Source organism: Arachis stenosperma, chromosome 2, assembly GCF_014773155.1.
Source record: "Arachis stenosperma cultivar V10309 chromosome 2, arast.V10309.gnm1.PFL2, whole genome shotgun sequence".
NCBI lineage: Eukaryota > Viridiplantae > Streptophyta > Magnoliopsida > Fabales > Fabaceae > Arachis > Arachis stenosperma.
The window spans coordinates 35,422,392-35,449,459 of NC_080378.1; the positions used below are offsets into that span (position 1 = coordinate 35,422,392).

The window sequence follows — 27,068 nt, forward strand, 5'->3', positions numbered from 1 at the left end:
TTTAAAGTTTCTTACGTGTCAACTTAACGTGCTATATCAAATCTCTGTTAACAAAAATAGCTATAGGGATAAACGTGAAGCACTATCTAACATTTGGAGGTGTTAATTGAGTAACTAAAAATTTAGAGGTTGAAATTAAGGCTGGTCGAAAACTTCAGGAACCAAAAATGGGTTTCATCCCCCCAAACCTCAAATAAAGGTGGGTGGAAATTTATGTATAGGTGTCGTTCATCAAACAGATGTTGCATTCATTCACCGCTTCATTCTTCAGGGTTTCTCTCTTTATGGCTTCCAATTCCAAACCTCAACGTCTTCATTAAAGTAACTAAACCTCTCTCTCTCTCTCTCTCTCTCTCTCTCTCTCTCTCTCATTGAGTCACTAACATTGAAAATTGCACTTTGGAGGGGTTGATTGTGTTAGTTGCAGGTTCCAACGTTCAAGCCTCAGCAGTAAAGAAGGCAAGAACCATGGCTACTGAGTCAGCAATGAAGGCTCGTTTCACAAAATACGTTGAATATCTCAATGACATTGTAATTACTCTTATTGCTTTCACACCTTACTTTAACTATTTTGTTCTTGTTTCATTCGAAGTTTCAATCTTTTTTTAATGATTTGTTATTTTGGTTTGCTAGAGACTCTGATAGATTTTCAGTAGCCAGTGGAAATTGAGTTGAACTTAGCTGAAGGGTAAACATTGAGGTGCATAAATTTATAATTTCTTTTTAGATGATGTATATTTGGAGCATTATGCAGTGTTTAGGAAGTGATTGTGAGGGATCATTGGAAGGTTTAAGTGGTAATATCATGTTATTCATAGCATTTTGTTTTTCAAGTAATTATATTTACTTGAATTGAAATGGAAATTCTCTCTCCAAACTTTTGCTTGGGAGAATAGTGAACTGTTTGATCGTTGCATTAGCAATTGGGTTTTGAGATATTAAATTAGAATCACTGGTTGTTGTTGTTTGTTCTTCCCTCCAACACCTCAACTTTGAAACACACTCTAAAGGATTAGTGCTTTGAAGTGGTAGGGTCTGTTTATGTAGGAAGCATTGCACATCATAGAAGCTCACCAAAAATGTTATGTTACTAATTTACTTTTTTGAGATTAGTGGTTTTCAATTCATTCGGGATGTTTAGAATTGATAATCTTAGCACAAACTACATGGACCTTTAAGAAAACTGTTTCAATGATGATATCTTGAAACATGCTTTATATTAATTGGAATCATGGAATGTTGAGAAAACATATGGATATTGAGAAGCTGTGCCTGTTCTGTTATATGCTGCTCAGTGTTAAGTTTGTACTTTGTAGAATGAGAAACGAGAAAGAGTGGTAAAAGCAAGTCATGACGTAACAATGAACAGCAAAAAAGTAATATTTCAAGTTCATAGGTTATCTTCCGCTTTTCCATTATTCTCTCTCTGTTTTTCTCGAGTCTTGTGAATGATTGGGGGGATAATTTAGGATCTTCAACTAATTCAAATGCCATCTCGGATCAGCTAAATTACATAAACATGATCTTTATGTGACCTTTATTTTTATTATCTTTGCCAATGCTTTATTATATACTTCAATTAGTCATCTGAATCATTTTTCATTTTGTTCCCTGAAATTGATGTACTACTATGAGTTTGTTTTGCATTAGCAGTAAGGTTATCTTATTCACATTAAACCTCATATCCATACTTTATATATATCCTTTGTTTTCTGTTTGTTAAACAATTTGTGAATAAAGTCAGTATGAAAATATTCTATCTTAATAAAAACAAAATTATAAGAAATGTGAAATCAAGGTCTACTTGTGATGGCTACTGATTAAATGTTAATCTTTTTGATATTGTTGGCAATGCTTTATTTTAATGTCTTAACTAGGATGAGTAAGTATAATAAAGAGGAAGTACTTTAGAAAGCCGAAAAGGATCTAGCAGCAGTGACAGATCAGTACATGTCCCTACTAGTCAAAGAATTGCAGGGTACCAATTTTTGGAAGCTACGACGAGCATACTTGCCTGGGGTATGCTTAATGTAACTTTTTTTTGTTGAGGACAAAAATACTTTCATCTGATACATTCCTTTGGTGTTTGCAAATACAAGAGTATGTTGAAGCAACTACTTTCTGCGGCTTTTGTAAAAAATGGTATGCTTTTGACGCTTGACGAGATAAACAACACATTATTACCACTTAGTGATCCATCACTTCAGCCTCTGCAAATAAATATCCTTGACTATCTATTAGGGGTGAATGTATTTTTCTATTTTATTTATTATCCATGTCAGTGACTTATTTATTCTATTAATAGAATATTAGTGGATAACACACATACACTAACACCATATAACAATACATTTCCATTCAAAGAGTTTTACAAGTGTGCTTGATTTTTCTGTAATGAATATAACCAATTATGTTGGCCTCTTTTTTAATTACAGTTATATGATTTTTATAGAACATGAAGTATGCTTAAAATCAGATTGCAATTTTTTTCCAACGTGTATTTTTTAAAGGTGATGAACATTCTTTTACAGCTTGCAGATTTGACTGGAGAACTGATGCGTTTGGCTATTGGTAGGATACTAGATGGTGAGCTTGAATTTGCTCAGATGATATGCATATTTGCTCGTCATATATATAGAGAGCTTACACTTGTAGTACCACATATGGATGATAGTCATGATATGAAGACAAAGTTGGAAATAATGCTCCAAAGTGTCATGAAAATAGAGAATGGTAATGTTAGCAACACTGAAAGTTTCATTCTATAAACTTTTATGCCTTAAAGTCTTACTTGAGTATGAAGATAAAAATATAATAATTGATGGAGAACTAAAAAGTTAAATTACTAAGGGTCATTTAGTTTTTTCATTTATTTTATGTTAGTTCCTTAAAGTTTAGAAGTTTGTAATAAAGTCTTATATTGTATAAAAGTACGAAAACTTTGGAACAAGGGTTAAGTTGTCTCTGTGTGATTTTAAGGTCACTAGTTTAAGTTGTGCAATCAACCACCTGTTGCAATTATCAGGATAAGCTGCCGACATTATTCTCTTTGGTGTTACCCTTTTATAGGGTCCTATAATTTAAACATTTATAGTGTAGTATAGAACTTGTTTATAAATTTTAATGTATTGGGATATTATAAAATAATGAAATAAGTGCTCTGTTGTCATAAGTGCTTGATGTTATTCCTGCGTTCATGTAATTGATGCTTATAAGAAGTGTATCTTCTTAATTTTTATAACTGTATTTACATCATCTGAAGTCATTCTTGCTCTTTAATTATGATGCTTGCATGAATGATGATAATGATGATTCCTACCTATGCATTCTCTACTCATATAATGTGCTTTTTAGTTTGTCTTGAAAATGTTTCAAGTCTTCTAATGCATTTAACTTTCAGCCAATCTTGCTAACAAATGTTTGTTAATGTAGCTTGCTTTAGTGTTCATGTGAGAGGATCAGAGTATATTCCACTCTTTGGATCTGACGACCTGGGTTCTTTCTTGGTTGGAGTCGCAGATATCGAATTATGAGGTATGTTCATTCTTCTCTCGCATTCCTCCTTCATTTAAGTTGCCAATTTTATATAACAATTTTCAATGAAATGGGAGTTTCCATATAACAGCAATCCATTGAATGCTTAATTTGTCAAGGTTGATATCACAGAATCAATATAAGCAATATTGGTGATGAAATTTTGAAGTTCGTTCTTATCAAACATGGCATGACCGGTTGTGCCATTTTACTAGTAAAGTTTGAGCTGATCGCATAACATTAGTGTTAGCTTGTGCTAGATCTATTTTGTCGATTTTTAGCAAATTGAGAGTGGTTCGATATCTAGTGATTTGGAAGCGAAACCTACTCCTCTGTGAGTATTAGTTTTCTAAAGTGCATCAAAAAATCTTTTTGGTGAAACAAAATAAAAAGAAATCTAAAAGATAAACAAAATAAACTTTAAAACTAAATTGACTGGAATCGAAAGAAATTGCATTGAATTTAAATAAAGTAGTAAATTGCCTTTGACAAGATTAAAAGACTTTGAAATCGAAAACAAAGTGCTGAATCTAAAAAGTAAACAGAAAGAGTAAATTTGATTGAAAGATAAATTTGCAGAGAAAGTAAAGATTACAAAAAATGTAAATGTAATTTAAAAACAATGGAAGGAATCCTACAGAAAAATGACTCGGATGCAAACTCAGAAAGTCCTTGGGATGTGAGTATGTCCGAGTGTTTTTTTGAAGCAAAGTTCCAACTCTTTTTTCATTGATCTTTCATCTATTTATAAGAATCCATGACCAATCAGATTCAAGAATAACTCCCACGCATGCTAATCTTCAAAAAGCTGTTCCCGCTCCTTTTTCCTAATATGAGTAATTGCTAAAAATAACATTCAAAACTTTAACTCTTTGACTAAGCACCCCGACCAGCTCTTCGACTGAATACGTTGAATGGTTCTCGCTTCACATTCTTTAACAGAACCCTTCTCGATACAAACTTTATTCTTTGGAATACAAACTCAATAGATTTTGAATATAGTATTTCTCGAAATTCAATACTTCCGATCAACAAATTTCCATTTTAGGATTAATGTGTTTTTCGATATCATTTTAAAATGAAACACTTAATCCTATCTGCTCTAACTTTGCCACTATAATCAATTAATTTGTTATAAATGAAATTTATTAATTTTCATTTATTTGTGCCCACTCTGGCATGTTTCCCACTACTATCCATTTTCTCTTCCTTCCACTTCACCTTCTCAAAGAAGTTTCCTAATTTCGAATTTTGAAAATACGAAATATGAAATGGCAGCGCACCTCCTTCAATTTTACTTAACAAAATTTCTACCGTTACTCAACATTAACTTCCTCTCTCCCAACTTTCATCTTTCTTTTTAAACACTTTTCACAATTTCTGAACCTTCCTACAAAAACTTTTCCCCTCACCAGAACTCCCTTTGCGCACTCATCAATGGCTTCTTCTGCTCTAAAAACCTTATCTGTCCAAGACAAAGGCAAAGACCCCATAACTGAAACCTTTAAAGAATCTTATTTGCAGGTTTTGAATCTATTCAATGATATCATCATTGAAGATCCCAAGAATTTGCCTAAAGATAAAAGGATTCTTATACCCTTTCACTGCCGATGAGGAAACTTGCTGTTTCATCGGTCCTTTACAAACCTTAGAGCATACTAAAAAGAATGCCCAGATCTTTTCTAGTGCCGACGAAGAAGATTTTCTCATAAAACCAGACCTTTTTATTGCCCCCTTCATCGATCATAAAAAACCCATCAGAAACAACCCAAAAATACCCCCCGTGGAGCTGATTTCCTTGCCTGGTATCAATGCCTCGAACCATCAAAAGGTATCGCTTGGAGGGCACAAGGTATCTACGACCTCCTTCGTCTCTCTCATTTCACAACTACCACACATAATTGGATGATTGGTGCTGTACTAAGTTTTTGGAATAAAACCACCAATAACTTTCATCTTTTTTGTGGAATGGTGGGGCCTACACTATTCGATGTTGCCGCCATAAACTCTCGATTCACCTTTTCGAGAGATCAGAGAGACCATACATTCTTCACAAAAGACACCAGGTCCAATAAAACCAACAGAACCATCTTCTTCCCAAGGTTTCGACCTTTCGAAAGAGACTCCCGGCATTGCCCCCGAAATTCAAGATGTTCACTTGGCTAATTTAGTAGTTGTCTTGACCAAAATCACTCAAGAAGAAATTTCTGCCTCGGTCCAATTACTAAAGATCTACCAACATCAAATATTCCTGCAAATCTCAACTCTAAAACTCTCGAGCAATTGACTTCTCTTCTTAGGCTGTTAGCCCACACTGCTGACGAATGGGTTGCAAAACATGATTTGAACAACCTTTTATCTAACATCTTGAGTTCTCTTGTATTTCAGGTTCCACCTGAATTCTCCTCCATAGTGAGAAGATTTACCAAAGTTTCTAACAACTTTACCATTGCTCAGGACAGAATAAAAGAAGCTAAAGAAATAATAGCCAGGATCGAAACAGAATCGAAAGAAGTGGGCATTGTCTACCAATCGATCCAAAAGTCATATAAAGAATTTTGATCAAAGAATTGCCCAAGCTGCTAGCACTCAAGCCTCTTTTGACAAAAGAAAAGAAGCATTCAAAAGAGAATTGGCCAGAATTCAAGAGAAAGAAGCTGAGTTGGCAGGGCCTTATGCTGCAGCACAGCAAAAGAAACAAGATCTTTTCAAAGAACTTTGCAAAGTAGAAACTAAACAAAAAGAGATAAGGAGAAGATATGACAGGGCACAAAATGAAGAGCATGATGAAGTCGAAGCTTATTCTGCCCTCAATAGTGAAAGAGCTCAACTTCAAATGGAACTGGAGGAGCTATTAGCTCATCACTTGCCCAAATTTTGATATATTGTTCGAACTGAATTTTTATTTCATCTGTACTTTTCTCTAAACACTACTTCCTATACATCGACATTGTTTCAAGTATTTTTCATTTATCGATTTCACTATATTGCCAGAATCAATATCTTTAATATAATATGCGTTCCCGAAATACAAGTCAATTACCTGAAAAAGTCTTTCCCAATTATGGGATCATTTACCGAAAAATTTTGATTTCTTTTTCATTGGTAAAATAACTTTTAAAACCAAATCTCCCACACAAAAACATTTCTTTTACTCGACGATTATAACTTCGAGCAATATTACTCTTCTGATAAATCATAATCTCAAGTGCCAATATACGTTGTTGATTTAAATCATTCAACTTATACATTGCATTCCAATAATCTTCAATCGGTAAATTATCTTGCCATATTATTCTTAAAGTATTAAGATTAATCTTTAATGGCAACACTGCATCATGGCCATACACCAATTTATAAGGAGACGTATTCGTTGACCCTCTAGATGAATTTCAATAATCCCACAATACTTGGCTCAAAGTTTCATGCTGAATTCGAGGTTTTTAACCGATTTGTTTCTTAATCAATTGATCAATATTTTATTCGCTGTCTGAATCTGATCATTCGCTTGTGCATAATATATATGGAGTTGAATTTATCATAGTAATGTTTCTCGAGTCAGCAAAATTTTTAATACGTTGACCAGTAAACATAGTTTCCTGATCAGTACTCAAAGTTTGAGGAATTCAAAATTGATGAATTATGTATTCCTCTATGAAGTCAATAATTTCTTTTTGCCCTGCCTCTATTAGAGGAATAGCTTCAACCCATTTGTAAAATAATCAATTACCACTAGAATAAATTTATGATTTTTCGCAGAAAGTGGGTATATTATTTCAATCAGGTCCAAAGCCCAACCTCGAAAAGGCCATGGCTTAATAATTGAGTGTAATTCAGAGGCTGGAATCTGTTGTATTACTCCATGTCGCTGGCACTTTTGACATGCTTTCGCATAATCGATATAGTATTTGATCATGGAAGGCCAATACACTTGATCTCGTCGAAGTATCCATTTCATTTTCATTCTGGCTTGATGGGCAACACATATTCCTCTATGGACTTCTCCAAGAGCAATATCTTTGTCCGATTGACTTAAACACCTGGAAAGGCTACCATCGATTCTTTCTTTGTACAATTCATCAGCCATCAACACAAAATTCATTACTTTTAATTTAATTTTTCGATCCACCAGAATATTGGGATTTTTCAAATATTCAGCAATTGGTTTTCTCCAATCGTCATCATCCCATTCGTCCAAAATCAAAGCCTCTCTTTCTTTAATGGGTACCAGAATTTGAAAAACTTTGCCAATTTCTCCAACGTCTCAGGGAGTATTTTATATCTCGATGCGATTTGGGCCAACTCATTTGCAATCTCATTTCGAACCCTTGGAATGTGAACCAGAGACACTTTTCGAAAAGACACTAACAACTCCCATACTATCGATAAATACTTTTGTAACTTTTCGTTATTACTTAAAATCTTTAGTTAGCTGCTTCAAAACCAACTGGGAATTCCCAAAGATTTAAGCATCCAATGCTCCTTTACCAACCAAAATTTCTAAATCTAATATCAAGGCCTCATATTTGGCGACATTATTCGAAAAAGGATATTTTAATTCAAAAAGAAATTCTGATGGGGATTCTTCCAGAGAAATGATCAAAATTTCGATTCCGGAACCATCTTTGTGTTTCGAACCATCAAAATACACTTTCCAACAATCGGAAGCTACATCGACTATATTTGCCCCATGGTCATTGAGATTGTTCGGTCGATCGACTAGGATATCTGCAATGACATGACCTTTCACAGCTTTGGCTGACACATATTGCAAATCAAACTCTATTAAAGCAAGCATCCACTTTCTTAACTGACCTCTTAACATAAGATAAGATAACATATACTTTCTTAAATCTGTCTGTGCAATTACTTTCACAGTTTTAGCAATCATATACCATTTCAACTTTGTACAGGCATAGTACAAAGACAAACACAACTTCTCAATAGGAGAATATCTTGTCTTGATATCGGTTAGTACTCTACTTAAATAATAAATAGCTCTCTCACGTCCATCCTCATCATCCTGAGCTAACATGCATCTAATAGTACTAGTAGATGCTGCAATATGCAACTTTAAAGGCTCATGAGAACGGACCGTTGCCATCACTGGCTTTGGACATGTAAGCTTTGACTGATTCCAATGCTTTTTGATGACCTTCTGTCCATTCAAATTGAGACTCATCTTTTAGCTTAACCAAAGATGCAAAGATTCGAGTTCGACCAGAAAGATTCAATATGAATCGTCGAAGGTAATTAACCTTCCTAAGAAAAGATTGTGCTTCCTTTTTTGACTTAGGAGGAAGCAAATCTAGAATTGTGTTAAATTTATTTTTATCAATAGCAATTCCCTTCTTATGAACAATAAACCCCAAGAAATTTTCTGCAACACAACGACTGCACACTTCAAAGGATTTATTTTCAACCTTTTTTGTATTGTAATAAATGCCTGCCTTAAATGATCGAAGTATTGATTTATCGAATTCGATTTAACCATAACATCATCAATATAAACTTCCATGAACTTCTCGATAAATTCATGAAAAATAATATTCATGGCGCGTTAGTATGTTGCACCAGTAATTTTTAAACAAAAAGGCATTACTATCCATTCGTATGTTCCTAATGCCCCAGGACATCAAAAAGTAGTTTTCAATACATCATTCTCAGCAATAAAGATTTGGTTATGTCTCGAATAACTGTCCAAAAAACTTAAGATTTCATTATCTACTACAGAATCGATCAACATATCTGCTGTGGACATAAAGTATTTATCTTTTGGAGTAGCATTGTTTATAAAATTAAATTTGGATTGTTTTGATTTTTCAGTTTCTTCATACACAATCACCCCATACATTGTGACATACACAGCCACACCATGGCACTGCATGCCTATCTCTCCCTATGTCCCTCTCAACGTCACTCTTCTCCTTTGTTCACTCATACATACGTGCTCTTGTACCAGCCGTTGAGACATATTATAAAAGCTTACTAATTAAAAAAAAATTGAAAAAAAATTCAATACTTGTATAGATCAACTATTTAGTATTTATCTTATATAAATCGCTTAGCGTGATTCCCAAAAAATTTTTATATCATTATTAAAATATCAATTACATAGATACAACTCTAGTTTTATTTCGATATATAACTTACAAGCACTAAAAGGTCGTTATCAAACTAATTTTCTTTATGTATGTATAGCATAACTTCCTAGGGATGTAGAGCAGGGAAAAAATCAAAGCAATATATATATATATATATATATATATATATATATATAAGAAATACTAAAGAACCATCAGAGTATTAGTTTTGGCCATCACATTTAACTATTAATTCAATTTCTTTAGTTTAGTAATTCAACAAGATATTTTATCCCAAATCTTTAAATATTGATAGTTAATTGATGGTCAAAAATAATAAATTTTGATATTGAGAGTTTGATATTGAGAGAATCTACTCCCTATGTATATACATACAATTTAGTTTTAATGCATTGTAAAATAGTTTTACATCTATTATATCTATTATGTATTCTATTACATATTACAAATTTTACAACCAAAATGTGTCACATATCACTCTCTCATTGCAATTGAAATCAAATCTTTTCCTGCAAAATTAAAGAACTCTCCCCTCTTCTCTTTTCTCTTCCTTTCTATATTTATCTCATTCCTTCACTCACTCTATCTCTCTTATATATCATTATCAATGACTAATTATAAATTTGACAATTAAAATATACATGACATTCTCTAATTGCATTCAAATTAAATTAAAATTAAAATTTTAATATTAAAACTGAAATATAGCTATATTATGTGACACCCTACTACACTAAGTTTTACGCTTAAGTCGTAGGACAGAGGTAGTGTGGTATTACAGACCTCTATTCCATAAAATAAATACATATAATAGTGAAAAGAGATAATATACTAAGAGTCTTAAAAAACGGGTAAACAAAAATTGTAAAATAAAAAACGCAACGCTCAAGGAATAGGATTACTTGCATGATAAGAAACCTAGAAGATAAGGATAAGAATAAGTGACAGAGTAAAAGAAGGCCAAGAATACAACATAATTAGTTCCTGACTTAGCCTGCGAAGCCAAGGCTGGTTGGAGAATATATATATATATAGACGTCCCAAGATACATAAATACAAAATAGGATCCTATCTCTCCCACAACCTCTATGAGGAACAAAATAACAAGTTTTCTTGGAGAGCACGCTAGGTACATAGGTACCTATATACATATAAACAGAAAATTCCAAAATAACCCATGGACTACTCCGCTTCAAGGATCCAGACACCTAGCGAGGAGCCTCTCAACCTGCATATGAAAATAACAACACAGTATGGGATGAGAACCGGAGATTCTCAGCATGGTAAAGATGCCATGCGTATGATAAATAAGGTCTTGGGAATGCCAGAGGCAATCCTAGAACTCCGTCATACAATTATAAAACTTAATTTCTAAGAAAAAGCCATAATTAGGGGTAGATAATCTAAGCATTTCTAAACTTACTCAAATTCAAACCTAACATAACCACCAACCCTTTTCACCCTTCCTTCGTTCCTCCGTCATCCATAAATCATGCAGAGACAAGCAACCAAATACATTCACGCACACGTAAGAAGCAGATAGTGCAAATAACAAGTATAGCAAGTAGCAGAATATATATTTTCAATTAGGCAACCTCAGATAATGCATAGCAATCAAAAGAAACAAATGCTCATGATGCATGCCTATCCTATGGCTGATGAGGTTCATTTGTCGGTTATCCAACTAATCTGACAAGTCCGAAAACATTAGATTGTCTCCTGTCGCACATCCCCATGAGTCTATGCATAGATTACACATTCATTTATCATTTACTCACTCAATGGTGGCTATCCATACCCGGGAATTTATACGTGCCCGGTCACCCTTACGACGTAGGGTCAACAGAGTATCGAGATTCAACCTGGAACACGTGGTGGCAAGCCATGGTTCTTACCCAGGAAAACTCGTTTCTCATATATCATTCATAATCCATTTCATAGTCATAATCATTATTTAATCATTCATCAAAGCCATGGCATATTAACTCCGTTCATTAACCACTTCCCTTTCACATTTCTCATCATATTTACCTCTTTCTTCATTCCCAAGTTACCTAAAACTCCTAACTTCTGCTATTCACTAAACTTACTAGTAGGATCTAGGATTAATAGGGCAAAAATAGGGGGTTTAGGATTTAAAATCATGTTTAGAACAGAAAAGCATAGGTGCTAGAAAATAGGGCATGTGCGTACGCACACACCTGTGCGTGCGCACAACTAAAAAAGAAAGCAGAACGTGTGCGTGGGCACAGATGTGTGCCGTGTGCACAGATGTGTGCGTGTGCACATGATGAGTGGATAATTTATAAGCTTTTTGGCATTGTTTTTAGGTAGTTTTTAGTAGGATCTAGCTACTTTTAGGGATGTTTTTATTAGTTTTTATGCAAAAGTCACATTTCTGGACTTTACTATGAGTTTGTGTATTTTTATGTGATTTCAGGTATTTTCTGGCTGAAATTGAGGGACCTGAGCAAAAATCTGATTCAGGCTGACAAAAGACTGCTGATGCTGTTGGATTCTGATCTCCCTGCACTCGAAATGGATTTTCTGGAGCTACAGAACTCCAAATGGCGCACTCTCAATAGCGTTAGAATATAGACATCCAGAGCTTTCCAGCAATATATAATGGTTCATACTTTGTTCGAGCTTAGACGACGCAAACTGGCGTTCAACGCCAGTTCCATGCTGCATTCTGGAGTAAAACGCCAGAAACACGTCACAAACCAGAGTTAAACGCCAAAAACACGTTACAACTTGGCGTTTAACTCCAAAAGAAGCCTCTGCACGTGTAAAGCTCAAGCTCAGCCCAAGCACACACCAAAGTAGGCTCCAGAAGTGGATTTCTGCACTTAGACTTATTTCTATAAACCCTAGTAACTAGTCTAGTATAAATAGGACATTTTACTATTGTATTAGACGTCTTTTGATTGATCTTTGGTCAGTCTTTGACCAGGTCCTTTTCCCTTATTTTCGATTTCATATCACACTTTGGGGGCAGGCCATTCGGCCATGCCTAGACCATCATTTATGTATTTTCAACGATGGAGTTTCTACACACCATAGACTAAGGTGTGGAGCTCTGCTGTACCTCGAATTTTAATGGAATTACTACTATTTTCTATTCAATTCATGCTTATTCTTATTCCAAGATATTCACTGCCCTTCAACCTGATGGATGTGATGATCCGTGACACTCATCATCATCCGTCCCTATGAACGCGTGCTTGACAACCACTTCCGTTCTACCTTAGACCGAGCGCATATCTCTTGGATTCCTTAATCAGAATCTTTGTGGTATAAGCTAGAATTATTGGTGGCCATTCTTGAGAATCTAGAAAGTCTAAACCTTGTCTGTGGTATTCCGAGTAGGATTCAGGGATTGAATGACTGTGACGAGCTTCAAACTCACGATTGTTGGGCGTGGTGACAGACGCAAAAGAATCAATGGATTCTATTCCGACATGATCGAGAACTGACAGATGATTAGCCGTGCTGTGACAGAGCATATGGACCATTTTCACTGAGAGGATGGGATGTAGCTGATGAGCGGATAATTTATACGCTTTTTGGCATTGTTTTTAGTATGTTTTAGCTAGTTTTTAGTATATTTTTATTAGTTTTTAGTTAAAATTCACTTTTCTGGACTTTACTATGAGTTTGTGTGTTTTTCTGTGATTTCAGGTATTTTCTGGCTGAAATTGAGGGACCTGAGCAAAAATCTGATTCAGAGACTGAAAAGGACTGCAGATGCTGTTGGATTCTGACCTCCCTGCACTCGAAGTGGATTTTCTGGAGCTACAGAAGCCCAATTGGCACGCTCTTAACGGCGTTGGAAAGTAGACATCCTGGGCTTTCCAGCAATGTATAATAGTTTATATTTTGCCCGAGATTTGATGGCCCAAACCGGCGTTCCAAATCAGCTCAAAACTGCCCGGCGTTAAACGCCGGAATTGGCACAAGAATGGGAGTTAAACGCCCAAACTGGCACAAAAGCTGGCGTTTAACTCCAAGAAAAGTCTCTACACGAAAATGCTTCAATGCTCAGCCCAAGCACACACCAAGTGGGCCCAGAAGTGGATTTTTATGTCATTTACTCATTTCTGTAAACCCTAGGCTACTAGTTCTCTACAAATAGGACCTTTTACTATTGTATTTTCATCTTTGGACATCTATTTCTTAGATCAGATCTTTAGATCTTTGAATCTTTTGATCACGTTTTGGGGAGGCTGGCCATTCGGCCATGCCTAGACCTTGTTCTTATGTATTTTCAACGGTGGAGTTTCTACACACCATAGATTAAGGTGTGGAGCTCTGCTGTACCTCGAGTATTAATGCAATTACTATTGTTCTTCTATTCAATTCAGCTTGTTCTTATTCTAAGATATTCATTCGTACCCAAGAACATGATGAATGTGATGATTATGTGACGCTCATCATCATTCTCACTTATGAACGCGTGCCTGACAACCACTCCTGTTCTACAAGCAAACAAGGCTTGAATGTTTATCTCTTGGATTCCTTAATCAGAATCTTCGTGGTATAAGCTAGAATTGATGGCGGCATTCTAGAGAATCCGGAAGGTCTAAACCTTGTCTGTGGTATTCTGAGTAGGATTCAATGATTGAATGACTGTGACGAGCTTCAAACTCCTGAAGGCTGGGCGTTAGTGACAGACGCAAAAGAATCAATGGATTCTATTCCAACCTGATTGAGAACTGACAGATGATTAGCCGTGCCGTGACAGGGTGCATTGAACATTTTCACCGAGAGGACGGGATTGTAGCCACTAACAACGGTGATGCCCAACATACAGCTTGCCATGGAAAGGAGTAAGAAGGATTGGATGAAGACAGTAGGAAAGCAGAGAGACGGAAGGGACAAAGCATCTCCATACGCTTATCTGAAATTCTCACCAATGAATTACAGAAGTATCTCTATCTTTATCTTTATGTTTTATTCATGTATCATCCATAACCATTTGAATCTGCCTGACTGAGATTTACAAGGTGACCATAGCTTGCTTCATACCAACAATCTCCGTGGGATCGACCCTTACTCGCGTAAGGTTTATTACTTGGAAGACCCAGTGCACTTGCTGGTTAGTTGTGCGAAGTTGTGAAATTATGTTTAGACCATGGTATTGAGCACCAAGTTTTTGGAGCTATTACCGGGGATTGTTTAAGTTGTGAAAAGTAGAGATCACAATTTTGTGCACCAAGTTTTTGGCGCCGTTGCCGGGGATTGTTGAGTTTGGACAACTGACGGTTCATCTTGTTGCTTAGATTAGGCATTTATCTTCAGAGTTCTTAAGAATGAATTCTAGTGTTTCAAGGTGATGTTCTTATCATCACCAAAGCTGATTGATTCTCATCAATTTAGCTCTTGAATGCAATGTCCTGCTGAAGCTTGGCTAGCCATGTCTAATTTCCTTAGACTGAAGCTTTAGACTAACATTGCATGATTCCTGGAATTCTCATTAAGAATTTTGATATCTTTATTTTCTTTTTCCACTTAATTTTCGAAAAAAAACCAAAAAAATTACAAAATCATAAAAAACCAAAAATATTGCATGTTTCTTGTTAAGTCTAGTGTCTCATTTTAAGTTTGGTGTCAATTGCATGTTTCTGTTCTTCTTGCATTCATTCATGTGTCTTAAGTGATCTTCAAGATGTTCTTGATGATTTCCTTGCTCTGATCTTTGAATTCTCTTGACTTGAGTGTTTTGTTGTTTCTCATATGCATTCTCATTTGTTAGTGTCAATAGTATACAAACTGCTAAGTTTGGTGTCTTGCATGCATTGTTATTTGATTTTAGTTGCATTATTAAAAATCCAAAAAAATTTTTAACTTGTGTCTTTTCAAGTCAATAATACAGAGAATTGAAGATTCAGAACATACAGCAGAGGAATTACACAGAAAAAGCTGGGCGTTCAAAATGCCCAGTGAAGAAGGGCAAACTGGCGTTTAAACGCCAGCCAGGGTGCTTGGTTGGGCGTTTAACGCCCAAAAGGGTAGTGCTTTGGGCGTTAAACGCCAGAATGGATACCATTCTGGGCGTTTAACGCCAGGATGGCACAAGAGGGAAGATTCTGTTTTTAATTCAAATTTTTTTCAAGTTTTCAAAAATTTTCAAAATCAAATCTTTTTCAAATCATATCTTTTCAATCAAATCTTTTTCAAAATCAATTTCTTTCCATTTTCAAAAATACTTGCTATCAATTAATGATTTGATTCAACATTTCAAGTATGTTGCCTTTTCTGTTGAGAAAGGTTTAATGTTTGAATCATATCTTTTCTTGTTAGCCAAGTCATTAATTTTTAAAATGAAATCTTTTTAATTGTTTTTCAAATCATATCTTCTCAATCACATCTTTTTAAAACCATAACTTTTAAATCATATCTTTTTAATCACATCTTTTTCAAAATAGTTTTCAATCATATCTTTTTAATTTCTAATTTCAAAATCTTTTTCAAAAATCACTTGATTTCTTTTCCACTCTTAGTTTTCGAAAATCAATTAGTATTTTTCAAAATGTTTTTAAAATCTTTTTAATTTATTTTCAAAAATTTCTTCCCCTCTTTTCACATCCATCTATTTATGGACTAACACTTCTCCTCAATGCACAATTTGAACTCTGTCTTTGGTGATAAGTTTGAATTCTTCTACCTCCTCCTTCTATTTTTCTTTTTCTCTGACACCTCAAGGAATCTCTATACTGTGACATAGAGGATTCCATATTTTCTTGTTCTCTTCTCTTTCATATGAGCAGGAGCAAAGACAAAAGCATTCTTGTTGAGGCTGACCCTGAACCTGAAAGGACCTTGAAGCGAAAGCTAGGAGAAGCTAAGGCACAACTCTCTATAGAGGATCTAACAGAAATCTTCAAAGAAGAAGACATGGCAGCCGAAAAGAACAACAATGCCAACAAAGCAAGGAAGGTGCTGGGTGACTTTACTGCACCTACTCCCGACTTATATGGGAGAAGCATCTCTATCCCTGCCATTGGAGCAAACAACTTTGAGCTTAAGCCTCAATTAGTTTCTCTAATGCAACAGAATTGCAAGTTCCATGGACTTCCATTGGAAGATCCTCATCAGTTTTTAGCTGAATTCTTGCAAATCTGTGACACTATCAAGACTAATGGGGTTGACCCTGAGGTCTATAGACTTATGCTATTCCCTTTTGCTGTAAGAGACAGAGCTAGGATATGGTTGGACTCACAACCTAAAGAAAGCCTGAACTCTTGGGAAAAGCTAGTCAATTCCTTCTTGGCAAAGTTCTTTCCACCTCAAAAATTGAGTAAGCTTAGAGTGGAAGTCCAAACCTTCAGACAGAAGGAAGGAGAATCCCTCTATGAAGCTTGGGAAAGATACAAACAATTGATCAGAAAGTGTCCTCCTGACATGCTTTCTGAATGGAGCATCATAGGAATCTTCTATGATGGTCTGTCTGAACTGTCCAAGATGTCTTTGGATAGCTCTGCTGGAGGATCTCTTCATCTGAAGAAGACGCCTACAGAAGCTCAAGAACTAATTGAAATGGTTGCAAATAACCAATTCATGTACACTTCTGAAAGGAATCCTGTGAACAATGGGACAAATCAGAAGAAAGGAGTACTTGAGATTGATACTTTGAATGCTATATTGGCTCAGAACAAAATATTGACTCAGCAAGTCAATTTGATTTCTCAAAGTTTGTCTGGAATGCAAAATGCACCAGGCAGTACTAAGGATGCTTCATCTGAAGAAGAAGCTTATGATCCTGAGAACCCTTCAATGGAAGAGGTGAATTACATAGGAGAACCCTATGGAAACACCTATAATTCTTCATGGAGAACTCATCCAAATCTCTCATGGAAGGATCAACAGAGACCTCAGCAAGGTTTCAACAACAATAATGGTGGAAGAAACAGGTTTAGCAATGGCAAGCCTTTTCCATCATCTCCTCAGCAACAGACAGAGAATTCTAAGTAGAGCCATTCTGACTTAGCAACCATGGTCTCTGATCTAATGAAAACCACTCAAAGTTTCATGACTGAAACAAGGTCCTCCATTAGAAACTTGGAGGCACAAGTGGGTTAGCTGAGCAAGAAAATTACTGAACTCCCTCCTAGTACTCATCCAAGCAATACAGAAGAGAATCCAAAAGGAGAGTGCAAGGTCATCAACATGGCCGAACTTGGAGAGGATGAAAAGGCAGTGAGCGCCACTGAGGAAGACCTCAATGAACGTCCACTGGCCTCCAATGAGTTCCCTAATGAGGAACCATGGGAATCTGAGGCTCACACTGAGACCATAGAGATTCTAATGGATTTACTTCTGCCATTCATGAGCTCTGATGAGTATTCTTCCTCTGAAGAGGATGAGTATGTCACTGAAGAACAAGTTGCTAAATACCTTGGAGCAATCATGAAGCTAAATGACAAGTTATTTGGTAATGAGACTTGGGAGAATGAACCTCCTTTGCTCACCAAAGAACTGGATGACTTGTCTAGGCAGAGAATACCTCAAAAGAGACAAGATCCTGGGAAGTTTTTAATACCTTGTACCATAGGCACCATGACCTTTAAGAAGGCTCTGTGTGACTTAGGGTCAAGTGTAAACCTCATGCCTCTCTTTATAATGGAGAAGCTAGGGATCTTTGAGGTACAAGCTGCAAGAATCACACTAGAGATGGTAGACAAGTCAAGAAAACAAGCTTATGGACTTGTAGAGGATGTTTTGGTAAAGATTGAAGACCCCTGCTGACTTCATAGTCCTAGAGACTGGGAAGTGCATGGATGAATCTATCATCCTTGGCAGACCCTTCCTAGCCACAGCAAAGGCTGTGATTGATGTGGACAGAGGAGAATTGATCATTCAAGTGAATGAAGAATCCTTTGTGTTTAAGGCTCAAGGATATCCCTCTGTCACCATGGAGAGGAAGAATGAAGAGCTTCTCTCAAAACAGAGTCAAACAGAGCCCCCACAGCCAAACTCTAAGTTTGGTGTTGGGAGGCCACAACCAAATTCTAAGTTTGGTGTTGAACCCCCACATTCAAACTCTAAGTTTGGAATTGGGAGGTTCCAACATTGCTCTGAGTATCTGTGAGGCTCCATGAGAGCCCTCTGTCAAGCTACTGACATTAAAGAAGCGCTTGTTGGGAGGCAACCCAATGTTATATTTAATATAGTTTTCCTTTGTTATTTTATGTTTTCTGTAGGTTGATGATCATGGGAAGTCACAAAATCAATTGAAAAAGCAAAAACAGAATGAAAAACAGAAAGAAAAATAGCACACCCTGGAGGAAGACCTTGCTGGCGTTTAAACGCCAGTAAGGGCAGCAAATGGGCGTTTAACACCCAGTCTGGCACCATTCTGGGCGTTTAACGCCAGAAAGGGGCACCAGACTGGCGTTAAACGCCAGGAAAGGGCAAGAAGTTGGCGTTAAACGCCAGAAAGGGGCACCAGCCCGGCGTTTAATGCCAGAATTGGCATAGAGAGCATTTTTGCTCGCCACTTGGTGCAGGGATGACTTTTCCTTGACACCTCAGGATCTGTGGACCCCACAGGATCCCCACCTACCCCACCACCCTCTCTCTTCTTCTTCACCCATTCACCAATCACCTCAGCACCTCTTCCCCAAAAACCCTTCACCTATCAAATCCCATCTTTCTCTTCACCACTCACATCCATCCTTCATAAAACCTCAGCTACCTCACCATTCAAATTTAAACCCCAAAAACCCTTCACCTATCAAATCCCATCTTTCCCTCCTAAACCCACCCTCCCATAACCGAACCCTACCCCTCTCTCCACCCCTATATAAATCCATCTTCACTCCTTCATTTTCACACACCCTAAACACTACTTCTTCCCCTTTTGGCCGAACCACAAAGCCACCTCCATCTGCTCTATTTCTTCTTCTTCTACTCTCTTCTTTCTTCTTTTGCTCGAGGATGTGCAAACCTTTTAAGTTTGGTATGGTAAAAGCATTGCTTTTTGTTTTTCCATAACCATTTATGGCATCCAAGGCCGGAGAAACCTCTAGAAAGAGGAAAGGGAAGGCAAAAGCTTTCACCTCCGAGTTATGGGAGATGGAGAGATTCATCTCAAGGGTGCATCAAGACCACTTCTATGAAGTTGTAGCCTTGAAGAAGGTGATCCCCGAGGTCCCTTTTAAACACAAAAAGAGTGAATATCTGGAGATCCGACATGAGATTCGAAGAAGAGGTTGGGAAGTTCTTACCAACCCCATTCAACAAGTCGGAATCTTAATGGTTCAAGAGTTCTATGCCAATGCATGGATCACCAAGAACCATGATCAAAGTGTGAACCCGGACCCAAAGAATCGGCTTACAATGGTTCGGGGGAAATACTTAGATTTTAGTCCGGAAAATGTAAGGTTGGCATTCAACTTGCCCATGATGCAAGGAGATGAATACCCTTACACTAGAAGGGTCAACTTTGATCAAAGGTTGGACCAAGTCCTCATAGACATTTGTGAAGAGGGCGCCCAATGGAAGAGAGATTCAAGAAGGAAGCCGGTTCAATTGAGAAGGCATGACCTCAAGCCCGTGGCTAGGGGATGGTTGTAGTTTATCCAACGCTCAATCATTCCCACTAGCAACCGGTCCGAAGTTACTATAGACCGGGCCATCATGATTCATAGCATCATGATTGGAGAAGAAGTAGAAGTTCATAAGGTTATAGCCCAAGAACTTTATAAGGTGGCGGACAAGTCCTCTACCTTGGCAAGGTTAGCCTTTCCTCATCTCATTTGTCATCTCTGTTATTCAGTTGGAGTTGACATAGAGGGAGACACCCCCATTGATGAGGACAAGCCCATCACTAAGAAAAGGATGGAGCAAACAAGAGATCCCACTCATCATGAAATCCCTGAGATGCCTCAAGGGATGCACTTTCTTCCACAAAACTATTGGGAGCAAATCAACACCTCCCTAAGAGAATTGAGTTCCAACATGGGACAACTAAGGGTGGAGCACCAAGAACATTCCATCCTCCTCCATGAAATTAGAGAAGATCAAAGAATCATGAGAGAGGAACAACAAAGGCAAGGAAGAGACATTGAGGAGCTCAAGCACTCCATAAGATCTTCAAGAGGAAGAACAAGCCGCCATCACTAAGGTGGACCCGTTCTTTAATCTCCTTGTTCTTTATTTTCTTGTTTTTCGAATTTTATGCTTATGTTTATCCATGTTTGTGTCTTATTACGTGATCATTAGTATCTTAGTGTCTATGCCTTAAAGTTATGAATGTCCTATGAATCCATCACCTTTCTTGAATGAAAAATGTTCTTAATTGAAAAAGAGAAGAATTGCATGAATTTTGAATTTTATAACAGATTAATTATTTTGATGTGGTGGCAACACTTTTGTTTTCTGAATGTATGCTTAAACAGTGCATATGTCTTTTGAATTTGTTGTTCATGAATGTTGGATCTTGAAAGAATGATGAAAAAGGAGACATGTTACTGAGGATCTAAAAAATCATAAAAATGATTCTTGAAGCAAGAAAAAGCAGTGAATACAAAAAAAAAGAAGAAAGAAAAAGAAAGTTGTGATCCAAGGCAAAAAGAGTGTGCTTAAGAACCCTGGACACCTCTAATTGGGGACTCTAGCAAAGCTGAGTCACAATCTGAAAAGGTTCACCCAATTATGTGTCTGTGGCATTAATGTATCCGGTGGTAATACTGGAAGACAGAGTGCTTTGGGCCACGGCCAAGACTCATAAAGTAGCTGTGTTCAAGAATCATCATACTTAACTAGGAGAATCAATAACACTATCTGGATTCTGAGTTCCTATAGAAGCCAATCATTCTGAATTTCAAGGGATAGAGTGAGATGCCAAAACTGTTCAGAGGCAAAAAGCTAAAAGCCCCGCTCATCTAATTAATACTGATCTTCAGAGATGTTTTTGGAATTCATTGCATATTCTCTTCTTTTTATCTTATTTGATTTTCAGTTGCTTGGGGACAAGCAACAATTTAAGTTTGGTGTTGTGATGAGCGGATAATTTATACGCTTTTTGGCATTGTTTTTAGGTAGTTTTTAGTAGGATCTAGCTACTTTTAGGGATGTTTTCATTAGTTTTTATGCAAAATTCACATTTCTGGACTTTACTATGAGTTTGTGTATTTTTCTGTGATTTCAGGTATTTTCTGGCTGAAATTGAGGGAACTGAGCAAAAATCTGATTCAAGCTGACAAAGGACTGCTGATGCTGTTGGATTCTGACCTCCCTGCACTCGAAATGGATTTTCTAGAGCTACAGAACTTCAAATGGCGCGCTCTCAATGGCATTGGAAATTAGACATCCAGAGCTTTCCAGCAATATATAATGGTCCATACTTTGTTCGAGCTTAGACAACGTAAACTGGCGTTCAACACCAGTTCCATGCTGCATTCTGGAGTAAAACGCCAGAAACACGTCACAAACCAGAGTTAAACGCCAAAAACACATTACAACTTGGCGTTTAACTCCAAAAGAAGCCTCTGCACGTGTAAAGCTCAAGCTCAGCCCAAGCACACACCAAAGTGGGCCCCGGAAGTGGATTTCTGCACTTAGACTTATTTCTGTAAACCCTAGTAAGTAGTCTAGTATAAATAGGACATTTTACTATTGTATTAGACGTCTTTTGATTGATCTTTGGTCAGCCTTTGACCAGGTCCTTTTCCCTTATTTTCGATTTCATATCACACTTTGGGGGCAGGCCATTCGGCCATGCCTGGACCATCACTTATGTATTTTCAACGATGGAGTTTCTACACACCTGATGAGCGGATAATTTATACGCTTTTTGGCATTGTTTTTAGGTAATTTTTAGTAAGTTCAAGCTACTTTTAGGGATGCTTTCATTAGTTTTTATGTTAAATTCACATTTCTAGACTTTACTATGAGTTTGTGTATTTTTCTGTGATTTCAGGTAATTTCTGGCTGAAATTGAGGGATTTGAGCAAAACTCTGAAAGAGGTTGACAAAAGGACTGCTGATGTTGTTGGAATCTGACCTCCCTGCACTCAAAATGGATTTTCTGGAGCGACAGAACTCCAAATGGCGCTCTCTCAACGGCGTTTGAAATTAGACATCCAGAGCTTTCCAGCAATATATAATAGTCCATACTTTATTCGGAAATTGACGACGTAACTTGGCGTTGAACGCCAAGTACATGCTGCTGTCTGGAGTTAAACGCCAGAAAAACGTCATGATCTGGAGTTGAACGCCCAAAACACGTTATAACTTGGAGTTCAACTCCAAGAGAAGCCTCAGCTCGTGGATAGATCAAGCTCAGCCCAAGCATACACCAAGTAGGCCCCGGAAGTGGATTTGTGCATCAATTACTTACTCATGTAAACCCTAGTAGCTAGTCTAGTATAAATAGGAAAGTTACTATTGTATTAGACATCTTTGGTCTCAGTTTTATTTTATCTTTCATCTAAGGAGACTATTGATCACATTCAGGGGGCTGGCCATTCGGCCATGCCTGAACCTTTCACTTATGTATTTTCAACAGTGGAGTTTCTGCACACCATAGATTAAGGCTGTGGAGCTCTGCTGTACCTCAAGTTTCAATACAATTACTATTACTTTTTATTCAATTCTCTTTTATTCTTATTCCAAGATATACGTTGCACAACACTTTGATGAATGTGATGATCCGTGACACTCATCATCATTCTCACCTATGAACGCGCGTGATTGACAACCACTTCCGTTCTACCTTAGGCCGGGCGCATATCTCTTAGATTCCCCAACAGAATCTTCGTGGTATAAGCTAGATAGATGGCGGCATTCATGGGGATCCAGAAAGTCTAACCTTGTCTGTGGTATTCTGAGTAGGATCCTGAGAATCCGGAAAGTCTAACCTTGTCTGTGGTATTCCGAGTAGGATTCCGGTATTGAATGACTGTGACGAGCTTCAAACTCCTGAAGGCTGGGCGTTAGTGACAGACGCAAAAGAATCAATGGATTCTATTCCAACCTGATTGAGAATCGACAGATGATTAGCCGTGCTGTGACAGAGCATTTGGACCATTTTCACTGAGAGGATGGAATGTAGCTATCAACCAAGGGTGATGCCTCCAGACGATTAGCCGTGCAGTGACAGCGCATAGGACCATTTTCCCGAGAGGATTGAAAGTAGCCATTGATGATGGTGATGCCCTACATACAGCTTGCCATGGAAAGGAGTAAGAAGGATTGGAAGAACGAGTAGTGAAGTAGAGTTTCAAGAGGAGCACAGCATCTCCATGCAATTATCTGAAACTCCCACTATTGATTTACATGAGTAATTCTATCCCTTTTTATTTTCTATTTTATTATTAATTTTCGAAACCATTAAACCATTTTAATCTGCCTAACTGAGATTTACAAGGTGACCATAGCTTGCTTCATACCAACAATCTCTGTGGGATCGACCCTTACTCACGTAAGGTATTACTTGGATGACCCAGTACACTTGCTGGTTAAGTTGAACGGAGTTGTGATCTCACGTGCCAATTTCAAATTCCATAAAAGTACAAGGAGTACAACTTTAAGAATCACAATTTCGTCCACCAAGTTTTTGGCGCCGTTGCCGGGGATTGTTCGAGTGTGGACAACTGACGGTTCATCTTGTTGCTCAGATTAGGTAATTTTCTTTTCAAAAATCTTTTTCAAAATTTTTCTTTTATTTTTCATTTTTCCAAGCTATATTTTCGAAAAAAAAAATTTAATAAAAATCCAAAAAAATTAATAAATCATAAAAAACCAAAAATATTTTGTGTTTCTTGTTTGAGTCTTGAGTCAATTTTTAAGTTTAGTGTCAATTGCATGCTTTTAAAAATTTTTCTTTCATTTTTCGAAAATTCCATGCATTCATAGTGTTCTTCATGATCTTCAAGTTGTTCTTGATAAGTCTTCTTGTTTGATCTTGATGTTTTCTTGTTTTGTGTCTTTTCTTGTTTTTCAAGTGCATCTTTGCATTCATATTTTCCAAGCATTAAAAATTTCTAAGTTTGGTGTCTTGCATGTTTTCTTTGCATCAAAAATTTTTCAAAATTATGTTCTTGATGTTCATCATGATCTTCAAAGTGTTCTTGGTGTTCATCTTGACATTCATAGCATTCTTGCATGCATTCATTGTTTTGATCTAAAAATTTCATGCATTGAGTATTTTTGTTGTTTTTCTCCCTCATAATTAAAAATTTAAAAATCAAAAAAATATCTTTTCCTTATTTCCCTCCAAATTTTTGAAATTTTGGGTTGACTTGGTCAAAAATTTTTAAAATTAGTTGTTTCTAACAAGTCAAGTCAAAATTTCAATTTTAAAAATCTTATCTTTTCAAAATCTTTTTCAAAAATCATATCTTTTCCATTTTTTTTCTATTTTTCGAAAAATTCAAAAATCCTTTTCAAATTATTTTCAAAATCTTTTTCTTATCTTTATATCAAATTTTCAAAAATATGCTAACAATTAATGTGATTGATTCAAAAATTTGAAGTTTGTTACTTTCTTGTTAAGAAAGGTTCAATCTTTAAGTTCTAGAATCTTATCTTGTAGTTTCTTGTTAGTAAAGTAAGTAATTTTAAATTTTAAAATTAAATCTTTTTTAAAAAAAATATCTTATTTAACTTCTTATCTTCTTATCTTTTTCAAATTTGATTTCAAATCTTTTTCAATCAACTAACTAACTTTTTGTTTGTTTCTTATCTTTTTCAAAACCACCTAACTACTTTTCCCTCTTCAATTTTCGAAAATACCTCTTTCTTTTTCAAAAATTCTTTTTAATTAATTAATTGTTTTAAATTTTAATTTTAATTACATTCTATCTCTAATTTTCGAAAATCACTAACCCTTTTTTAAAATTATTTTCGAATTCTCTTCCTCTTTTCTTATTCTATTTAATTATTTAATTACTAACACTTCTCTTCACCTCTCTTCATCCAAAAATCCGAATACATCCTTCTTCATTCTTCTCCCCTCTCTTCTTCTACTAACATAAAGGAATCTCTATACTGTGACATAGATGATTCCTCTTCCTTTTCTTGTTTTCTTCTCTTTCATATGAGCAAGAACAAGGAAAAAGGCACTCTTGTTGAAATTGATCCTGAACCTGAAAGGACTCAAAAAAAGAAACTAAGAGAAACTAAATTACAACAATCCAGAAACAACCTTTCAGAAATTTTCGAACAAGAGAAGGAGATGTCAGCCGAAAATAATAATAATGCAAGGAGAATGCTTGGTGACTTCACAAAGCCAACGTCCAAGTTTGATGGAAGAAGCATCTCCATTCCTGCCATTGGAGCCAACAACTTTGAGCTAAAACCTCAGCTAGTTGCATTAATGCAACAAAACTGCAAGTTTTATGGACTTCCATCTGAAGATCCCTATCAGTTTTTAACTGAGTTCTTGCAGATCTGTGAGACTGTAAAGACGAATGGAGTTGATCCTGAAGTCTACAGACTCATGCTTTTCCCCTTTGCTGTAAGAGACAGAGCTAGAATATGGTTGGATTCACAACCCAAGGATAGCCTGGACTCCTGGGATAAGCTGGTCACTGCCTTCTTGGATAAATTCTTTCCTCCTCAAAAGCTGAGCAAGCTGAGAGTGGATGTTCAAACCTTCAAACAAAAAGATGGTGAATCCCTCTATGAAGCTTGAGAAAGATACAAGCAGCTGACCAAAAGATGTCCATCTGACATGTTTTCAGAATGGACCATATTAGATATATTCTATTATGGTCTATCTGAATTTTCGAAAATGTCATTGGACCATTCTGCAGGTGGATCTATTCACCTAAAGAAAACCCCTGAAGAGGCTCAAGAACTCATTGACATGGTTGCAAACAACCAATTCATGTACACTTCTGAGAGGAATTCCGTGAATAATGGGATACCTCAGAAGAAATGAGTTCTTGAAATTGATGCTCTGAATGCCATATTGGCTCAGAACAAAGTGTTGACTCAACAGGTCAACATGATCTCTCAAAATCTGAATGGATGGCAACATGCATCCAACAGTGCTAGAGAGGCAGCTTCTGAAGAAGCTTATGATCCTGAGAACCCTGCCATGGCAGAGGTTAATTACATGGGTGAACCTTATGGAAACACCTATAACTCATCATGGAGAAATCATCCAAATTTCTCATGGAAGGATCAACAGAAGCCTCAACAAGGCTTTAACAATGGTGGACGCAATAGGCTGAGCAATTGCAAGCCATATCCATCATCTTCTCAGCAACAGACAGAGAATTCTGAACAAAACACTTCTAATTTAGCCAATATAGTCTCTGATCTGTCAAAGGCCACTTTCAGTTTCATGAATGAAACAAGATCCTCCATTAGAAATTTGGAGGCACAAGTGGGCCAGCTGAGTAAGAAAGTCATTGAAACTCCTCCCAGTATTCTCCCAAGCAATACAGAGAGAATCCAAAGGAGAGTGCAAAGCCA

At 36.6% G+C, this 27,068-nt stretch overlaps 1 non-coding gene and 1 pseudogene across 1 annotated transcript; one reads left to right on the forward strand and one right to left on the reverse strand.

The window, feature by feature from the left end:
• The first annotated feature begins 239 nt into the window (after positions 1-239).
• On the forward strand, positions 240-3,533 carry LOC130960205 (uncharacterized; annotated as a pseudogene).
• Positions 3,534-16,940: 13,407 nt separating this feature from the next.
• On the reverse strand, positions 16,941-17,048 carry LOC130964951 (small nucleolar RNA R71). Its single transcript, XR_009081014.1, has one exon. It is a non-coding gene; the product is annotated as a small nucleolar RNA R71 (small nucleolar RNA).
• Between the last annotated feature and the right edge of the window lie 10,020 nt (positions 17,049-27,068).